The 7,970-nt window shown below is 48.5% G+C and overlaps 1 long non-coding RNA gene across 1 annotated transcript; it reads left to right on the top strand.

Annotated features, from left to right (window-relative positions):
• The first annotated feature begins 4,206 nt into the window (after window positions 1–4,206).
• On the top strand, window positions 4,207–6,662 carry LOC109778419 (uncharacterized). The gene is made up of 2 exons (XR_012205613.1): window positions 4,207–5,509; window positions 6,233–6,662. It is a non-coding gene; the product is annotated as an uncharacterized lncRNA (long non-coding RNA).
• The last annotated feature ends 1,308 nt before the right edge of the window (window positions 6,663–7,970 follow it).

Below are 7,970 nucleotides of genomic sequence, written 5' to 3'. Positions count from 1 at the left end.
CAACAATCTTGTATAAAATTGTAGCGAATATAATAGAGAATAGAGATCACTATGTTTTGACAAAGAGTGGGACATTTTCTAGGGTTATAATTTCTAATTAGAGTGTATTTTATTTATCTCTACAAGTCTCATTTGTAATTTGTATTTGTAATATAGATACTATGGACAAGTTTCTTCTCAAAAGAAAAGCACCACACAAATGCTTTTCAGCTATAAAACTGGTCAAAACTTGCTTGCGCAATCGCCTCAATGAAGAAAGTTTGAGTGATGATGTTATTTGTTTTATGGAGAAAGAAAAATGAAAAATGTCACCAATGCTCAAGTGGTTGATTATTTCATGGCTCAAAGGATTTGGGCAGTTTATTATGTTCTACTAGTAAGTTTAATTCTATTTGTATCTTGCAGGTTACCGAACCTTCTTGTCTAATAATGTATGTTGGAATTTGGAAATGCAAGACATCCTTTTCAAGTAATTCTGTCCCTTGTTTTATCATCATTGTAAGCATTTTGATAGCTACATTTTGTGTTTACAAATCTCTTTCGATTATATTCAATAATGTGTGCTAGAAGTAATGAAATACACCTTTTATGCAATACATCGTTGCTTAAAAAAAATTATCCCTTGTTAAAGTGGTGCATCGGGTAACAACTGCTCCAGCTCCGCCCCTGTATACATGCACACAACCATGGAGAACTCGAAGCACGCCGGCGGAGGACTCGAGCAACTGCAGCAGCCTGCCGGCGTAGTGCTTGAGCGCCTCCAGCTTCAGGCGCGCACCATTCGTTCTCCGGCTCGTACGCTGGCGGACGGCCACCAAGGACGCGTTTGGTAGGCTGCATACAGCCCAACCAGTCCCGGGCGGGATGAAATTGGGCCGTTTGGCTGCCTGCAGGCCGACCTGGCTCACATCTGCACGAACCTTAAAGCACCCCTCAGCCTTCGGCCATTTCCAGCGAGCCAGGCTGAGTGGGGTGCAAAACAAAGACACGGCGTAGGGCGCGGTGCAGGGGGGTGCGGGCAGAGATGGCGGTAGGGGAAAATCGTTCGAGGCGGGATGGCGCCAAATATACCCTCACCACCCCATTTCCTCGCTCACCTCTAGCTGTAGGACAAACCCTCCTTTGTTGTTGGCACTGGCAGCGGCGGCGACTGAGATCTGTGGCTGGGACGACGGCGGCGACAGAGATCTGTGGCTGGGACGACGGCGGCGACAGAGATCTGCGGCTGGGACGACGGCGGCGACTGAGATCTGCGGTTGCGACACTCCCTGCGGCGACAAGAGGCGGCAGGCGCAGTCCCCAGCGGCGACAGCTGCTTCTCCCTTTCTTCTTCGTCTCCGTCCAGCCCTCCTCGCCTCCGCCATGTCTCCCCCGACCTCGAAGCTGGTAAGCTACCCCCCTCCCCCTCCACCTCCTATGTTATGTGTTAGGTTGTTCGATTGGAGCGTTTAGGTTCGATAGCGCCGTCGCTGACCGCATCCTGGATGTCGCTTAGGTTGTGGATGAACGGACAAAGCTTCTAGTTCAGGCAGCATCGCTGATAGCTGTGGTTCAAGCCTGGATCCTGTTGGTCCATAATAGAGTTGTTCGTCGGAATGAGAGACCTTGCATCCGGTATGGTCCGATGTTAATCCGAGATCAAGAGAGGATAGTGAATCTGAACTACATCTACAACTGCAACGACACATAGGCTCTGTGGATGCTTCGAATGAAAAGAGCACACCTTTCGCCAGGCTTGTGCAGACGTTTAGGAGCAGGGGGCTGCTAGAAGATAGCATCCACACCACTGTGGAAGAGTAAGTCGCCATGTTCCTCCATGTTGTTGGTCATAACCAGAGATTCAGGGTTGTACACAACACCTTGAGGAGATCAATGGAGACCATCTCCAGGTACTTCAAGCAAGTGTTGTATGCTGTTGGGGAGCTCAGAGGAGAGATGACCGAGTCACCAACTGGCCGGACTCCTACCAAGATTCGCACTAGCCCAAGATGGTATCCATACTTCAAGGTGAGCACTTGATATGTTGTTGTAGTTCATGCCTTGATATGTTGTTATTGTTCTGTAGTAGGCTAACAGCATATTGTAATGCCATTCCAGGATTTCATTGGATCAATAGATGGTACTCGTGTCACTGCCAGAGTGCCGAGGTCACAAGCTGCAACATATAGAGGGAGGAACCACTACACAAGCCAGAATGTGCTAGCTGCTGTTGACTTCGATCTGTAGTTCACATATGTGCTGGCTAGCTAGGAAGGATCAGCACATGATGCTAATATTCTCAGTGACAACATGAGTCGTCATGATGGCATCAACATCCCCGATGGCAAGTTCTACCTTGGAGATGCTGGCTATGCATGTCCGCCAGGTGTTCTTCCACCCTTCAGAAAAACCAGGTATCATCTGAACGAGTTTGCTGGTATGAACTATCCCAGGCTCCTTAGGAACTGTTCTATCTCAGACACTCCAGCCTTAGAATGACTGTTGAGAGGGCATTTGCAACTTTCAAGAAAAGGTTTAAGATCCTGGATCAGAAGCCATTCCACCCTTACCCTACCCAGGTGAAGCTTGTTCTTGCATGTTGCATCATTCACAACTGGATCCTGCAATGGGGAGTTGATGAATTTGTGTCGGAGGAGGAAGATGTGACTCCTGATGAGGTGATCAGCTCCGGCCATGGTATGGAGGAATTCGACAACGAAGGATGAAAGAACAAAAGGTTGGAGTGGGCTCAGGAAAGGATAACAGAGGTCGGACAAGGACCTGAAGCAGAAGAACAAGAGGAAGAAGAAGGAAGAGGGAGCAGCAAAAGCGAGGAAGAGGAAGCAACACATAAGCAGCAGAGGAAGAGGAAGCACATAGTTAGCATCATTGAACTATCCTTATTTAGCCATGCTGGCTCTTAATAACTTGTATTGTCATTTGCTAGTAGCTAGGATAAAGTGCCATTTGTTTCCTAGCTAGAACAAAACAATGTTCAGTGTGTGTGGTAAGATCACCACTAGTGAGAAGTGGTGATCACATCTTTAGCCGTTTGCAACCAAACAACATGTTGTTTGTTTAACAACAGCGACGCATGCAACCAAATAGCGTGCTGACTACTTGATTCCTTCATGCAGGAAGCCTAATGTAGGCAATCAAATTACATGCAGATGTTGGTTTTTAGCGTGCATTTGCCCAACCAGGTCCAACTGGGACAAGTATGCAATACAGACACTTTCAAAGATTTCAACCAAACGCGCCCAAGCTCCCTCATGCACGTAGCAGCGAAGCAGCAGATGCGAGGCAGCTGCAAGCAGCAGCGGCAGCGGCAGCACATGCACATGGCGGGAAGGCAGCAGCGCACCAACCATAAGCCGCCGGCGGTGCCAACAACCACGGAGGCCACGAGCCACGTGCGTCGTCGACGGCGCCACCAAGAGCGGCGGCCAGGCTCATCTCGCATAGACGCCAACAACCACGGAGGCCACGTGCGTCATCGACGGCGCCACCGAGAGTGGCGGCGAGCTGGGGGCCACTGTAACTCGCGGGCATGAATCGTCGTCGCCGTTGACAGCGGTGTTTTTTGTAAAAAAATAATTCTCAACATCTTTACCGAGTGTACAACTCGGGAAAGCCATCACTTTTGACGAGTGCAACCGTACCAATTTTTGCCGTTTCCATCGTCCGTTAGTTATTTTTCACCGAGCCCAATAATTGCCGAGTACCACAAAAAACGCTCGGCAAAGACGTTGCCAAATGCGCGTTGGTTGGTTCTCGGCGAAATTCTATTTGCCGAAAGGTTGTACGTTGAGTGTCCTTTGCCAAGTTTTTTTGGGCCTTCGCCGAGTGTTTAGGGCACCCGGCAAAGCCGTCGATTCCAGTAGTGATGTATCAAAATGTCGTTGATGAAAATAAAAGAGATGCGACCAAAAAAATGTATACATAGTGTCTCTAGACGGCCCTGACGGACCAGATGCGGCCACGTGTTGGACGCACGACTGACGCATCCACGAAAACAGCCGGACGCCGGTCCATTGCCCTATCCAAACAGACGAAATTCGAACAAAACGGACGACCGTTTGAAGTCTAGAGTTGGCCTAGGCCCGGGTTTTGACGCACACCCCTGCCCGGGCCTCCACCTCTGTAAACGTATACCCCCCTAAAAAAAACCTCTGTAAACGTATACAGGATGAAAAATGCGTAGTTGTAGCATTTTACTCTGACCGAGTGAACAAGAAGACATCCTCCCTCCGGCGTCCCCAAAGCAAATCCCCTCGCTTGTCGCTACCACGAGCACGACTAGCCGGTGCCGCATCTTGGCCGGCGGCGTCGACAACGCCATCCTCCCGGCCGTCTAGTTCATCCGACCCAGACTAGTCTTTCCCAACCAACCAAATCACCCATCAAGAGGAGCTGCACTGCCTCTACCATGAGCACGAGAGGGGAGATGTCTCCCCGCCGCCGCCGCACCTCTCAGCCGCCTGCCTCTCTGCCGGATGACGATGACATGCTCCGGGAGATTCTCCTCCGCCTGCCCCCGCGGCCTTCCTCCCTCCCCCGGGCCTCCCTCGTCTGCAAGCGTTGGCGCAGCCTCGTCGCCGATCCCCGATTCCAACGCCGCTTCCGCGACCACCACGGCAAGCCTCCACTCCTTGGCTTCTTCATCGGTAGGCGTCGCTCCTTTTCTTTTGTTCCAACGCTGGATCGACCAGATCGCATCCCCGAAGCTCGCTTCACCATTCTTCTCCACGAGGACGACAAAACCCTCGACAGCCGCCACGGACTCGTCCTTTTACTCAGCAGGCCGCTACGCCGCTTAGTTTTGTGGGACCCCGTCGCGCGCGAGCAGCGCCGGCTGATCCTCCCACTAGAGTTGGACAACGGCCAGACGTTCATCTTCAACGGGGCGGTGCTTCGCCGTACCGCGGCGAAGGCTGCCATTTCCAGGTTGCCCTGATAGCCCGTGACAGAGTACGTACAAGAGTTTCCGTATGTCTTTACTCATCCAAGACTGGGGTATGGAGCAATATCAACTCACTGCAGCTGCAATTGGTTGCAACTATGGAACGAGCCAGTACTTTGATTGGGAATTCCCTTTCCTGGTTACTTCAGCTGCATCGTCAACATGTCATAGTTGAGTTTGATCTGGATAACCAGAGCCTAGCTGTGACAGAGGTACCAGCAACTGTAGAACCTGACTGTCGAAATTTATGGATTATGCCGGCCGAAGATGGTGGGCTTGGCTTGATCCACATCTCACAATTCCATGGCCGGTTATGGAAGAGAAAGCCTGATTCTGATGGTTTGGCTGTATGGGTGCTCTACAGAGCTATTGATTTTGATGTGCTCAGATCAACTTTCGGTGGATACTCCCCCACTTTAGTTGGGGTTGCCGAGGAGAGTAAAGCAATCATTGTAGTGACAACTTGTGGTGTCTTCATGGTCTATCTCCAGTCAATGGAGTTTAAGAAACTTTCCGATGAATGGTCCTCCTGTCTCCATTATCCATTTGCATGTTTCTACCCTGCAGGTAATAGCAAGCCTTTACATAATTTACTTCGTGGTATTATATAAATTTATTTTTAGCAGTTAGTTGCTGAAATGCATACCATATCCTTGAGTGTTATGCTGATGATTGAAGTTCAGACCACATCAATTTTTCCTTTTGCTGCTGCATGAATTCTTTAGAAGAAAACAGCACTTAAGGGACTGTTCTTTTCTGTTGGTCGTATGCATAAATTGTGTTTCGAATGTAATCTTATTTGTTCCACTTGGTCTGACAAGGAATCGGGTTTACTAAAGATGATTTCTACAAAGTATCTTTTCACTCGCGTGGATTCTGTTACGGTAATATTCAGTACTGGACCGTGGTTCTCTTGGCAAAATGACACATAACAGTTAAAAATGGAAGAGAACTAAATGAAAGCTGAGACCGAACCAACTGGATGTTTATTTGGATACATAACTCTATTCACACTTTTTGAACCCTTAAGGTAGTTACGCTCTTTTATTTGGATACTGAAACCAGCTGAATAAATTAAAGTTCTGTTTTATGTTTTGTTGAGTATCTTCCTGAAGTCAGGAGTCCATTTTGCTTTAGAAAATAAATATTTTTCCTTATGCCTCATGCTATAGGTTACAATTACATAACTATGCACCCCTCAGTGGACCTAGATAACCCATTATAATTCTCTCATCTATCTATGGTTTTCCATCGGAATTGTAATTGGTTCCTGACTTATTATGCTTGTAGTTGTAGGTACTGCCATTGTTGACGGACATGATGGAGATGAGGTGTTGAACAATATATGAGATGGTTGTCTGGTGAGACATGCTAGTATGATGTGATGACTAATAAAGTGACGTAACATTATCGCCTGAATGTGTCCATGGGGAGATAACTGATAAGGTGACGTACCATTATCGCCAGGATGTGTCCATGGGGATACCTATGTTGTTCTACAATTTGTTGCTGCATGATTTTGTCTTATGGATGTAGTAAGCCCCTTTGTAATTTGTAAGGCATCCACTACTTTTCCTAAGTAACTGGGAACAATATGTACCGGAACATAAGTAATTCAGAGTCCTAGTTAGTATAGTTCCATCAGTACACTGGTACGTCATAACTGATAATCAGTGAGAGTCAGATGTTGCTTTTGTTTTATATTCAGTCAATTTCTCAACTTGATCACTAGTAGATTTTGTGTTTGCTGGTGGTACTCCAGTGAGGATCCGTTGTGGTATCTGGTATGTACTCCAAGTGTGAAGTACACTTGCAGGAATGAACTGTTTGACTTGTTCGCTCCCACTATTACTTCGGTAACCTCTGTAGAGACAGTAATTAAGAAAATGGGCTTCAGTACTGCTTTCAGTGGTTCGTTTGCTTATATAGTTGACGAACTGGTTCGTTTGCTCATGCTGGAAACAACAGAATCCAAACATTTTCAGAGGCTGGTTTCTCTCTCTGCCTACTTACTAGCGGGCAAATAGCTCCCATGTGACATCGTTGAGTTGAATTGTCCAAAGAACGACGTCGTTGGTTCAAATGGCTCTCATGCGACATCTGCGTTGGAAAAAATAGCTGCCGTGCGACACTGCTGCCTAATCCAAAGACACATGTTTAAAACTCGAATCAGGTGAGCGGGACCCACAGCGTGGGACCCACTAACTTATCCAGCTCAGCATTGGTCAGGTGAGCGGGACCCACAGTGTGGGACCCACTAACTTATCCAGCTCAGCATTGGTACAAGAGAGGACACCGAGCTGTGCCCCGAGTCGTGCAGCACCCGAGCCCTACCGTGACTTCCCATCCTCCCTCCCCCCCCAACCGTTGTTGTTCTTCTTCTCCGGCGACGACGCGCAGCAACGCCGTTCCGGGCCGCGACCTAGCAATGTCGAGCTCCGCTTCAGCCTCCCGCCGCTCATGGCCGCGCTATGGCGCAGTGCCCATGACAAGGTGCCCTGCATGCCCACGTACCGCACCCCTGAAGCGGCTAGTCACAACGACCGACAAGAATGGCAACCTGGGGCGGGAATTCGTGAAATGCGAGAGCAAACCAGAGCAGGGAAAGGTGAGATTTTACTTCTCAATATGCCAATTTTGGTTTTTGTCTCCCAATTTCATATTTTTCATCGGATTTGGGATTTAGGGTTCATCTTTCCGATTTCAGAAATTGAAGCAATGCACCCATTTTGAGTGGCTAGATGAGTACATAGAGCAGATTCAACTGGAGGGTGCATCAGGGGAGCTCGATTTACCGTTGGAGGCGGAGAAGTTTGGATTGGGCCCGTCTAGATCTGGGGCCCTGGATCTGGCAATTCCATTGGGGGCGCCCATTCCATTGGTGCTACTGTGGGGGACGCAGGAGTGACGGCAGAGCTGAAGAAGCTGAACAAGCAGATGAAGAAACTCATCGAATTGCAGAAGCAGGGCAATTTGATGGCCGGACTTTTTTATGTTTGTGTAGTTGCTCTCGCATTTGTTTATGTGA

Source organism: Aegilops tauschii, chromosome 3, assembly GCF_002575655.3.
Source record: "Aegilops tauschii subsp. strangulata cultivar AL8/78 chromosome 3, Aet v6.0, whole genome shotgun sequence".
NCBI lineage: Eukaryota > Viridiplantae > Streptophyta > Magnoliopsida > Poales > Poaceae > Aegilops > Aegilops tauschii.
The sequence above is the reverse complement of the archived record's forward strand: the minus strand, read 5'-3'. Positions and strand labels throughout refer to the sequence as shown.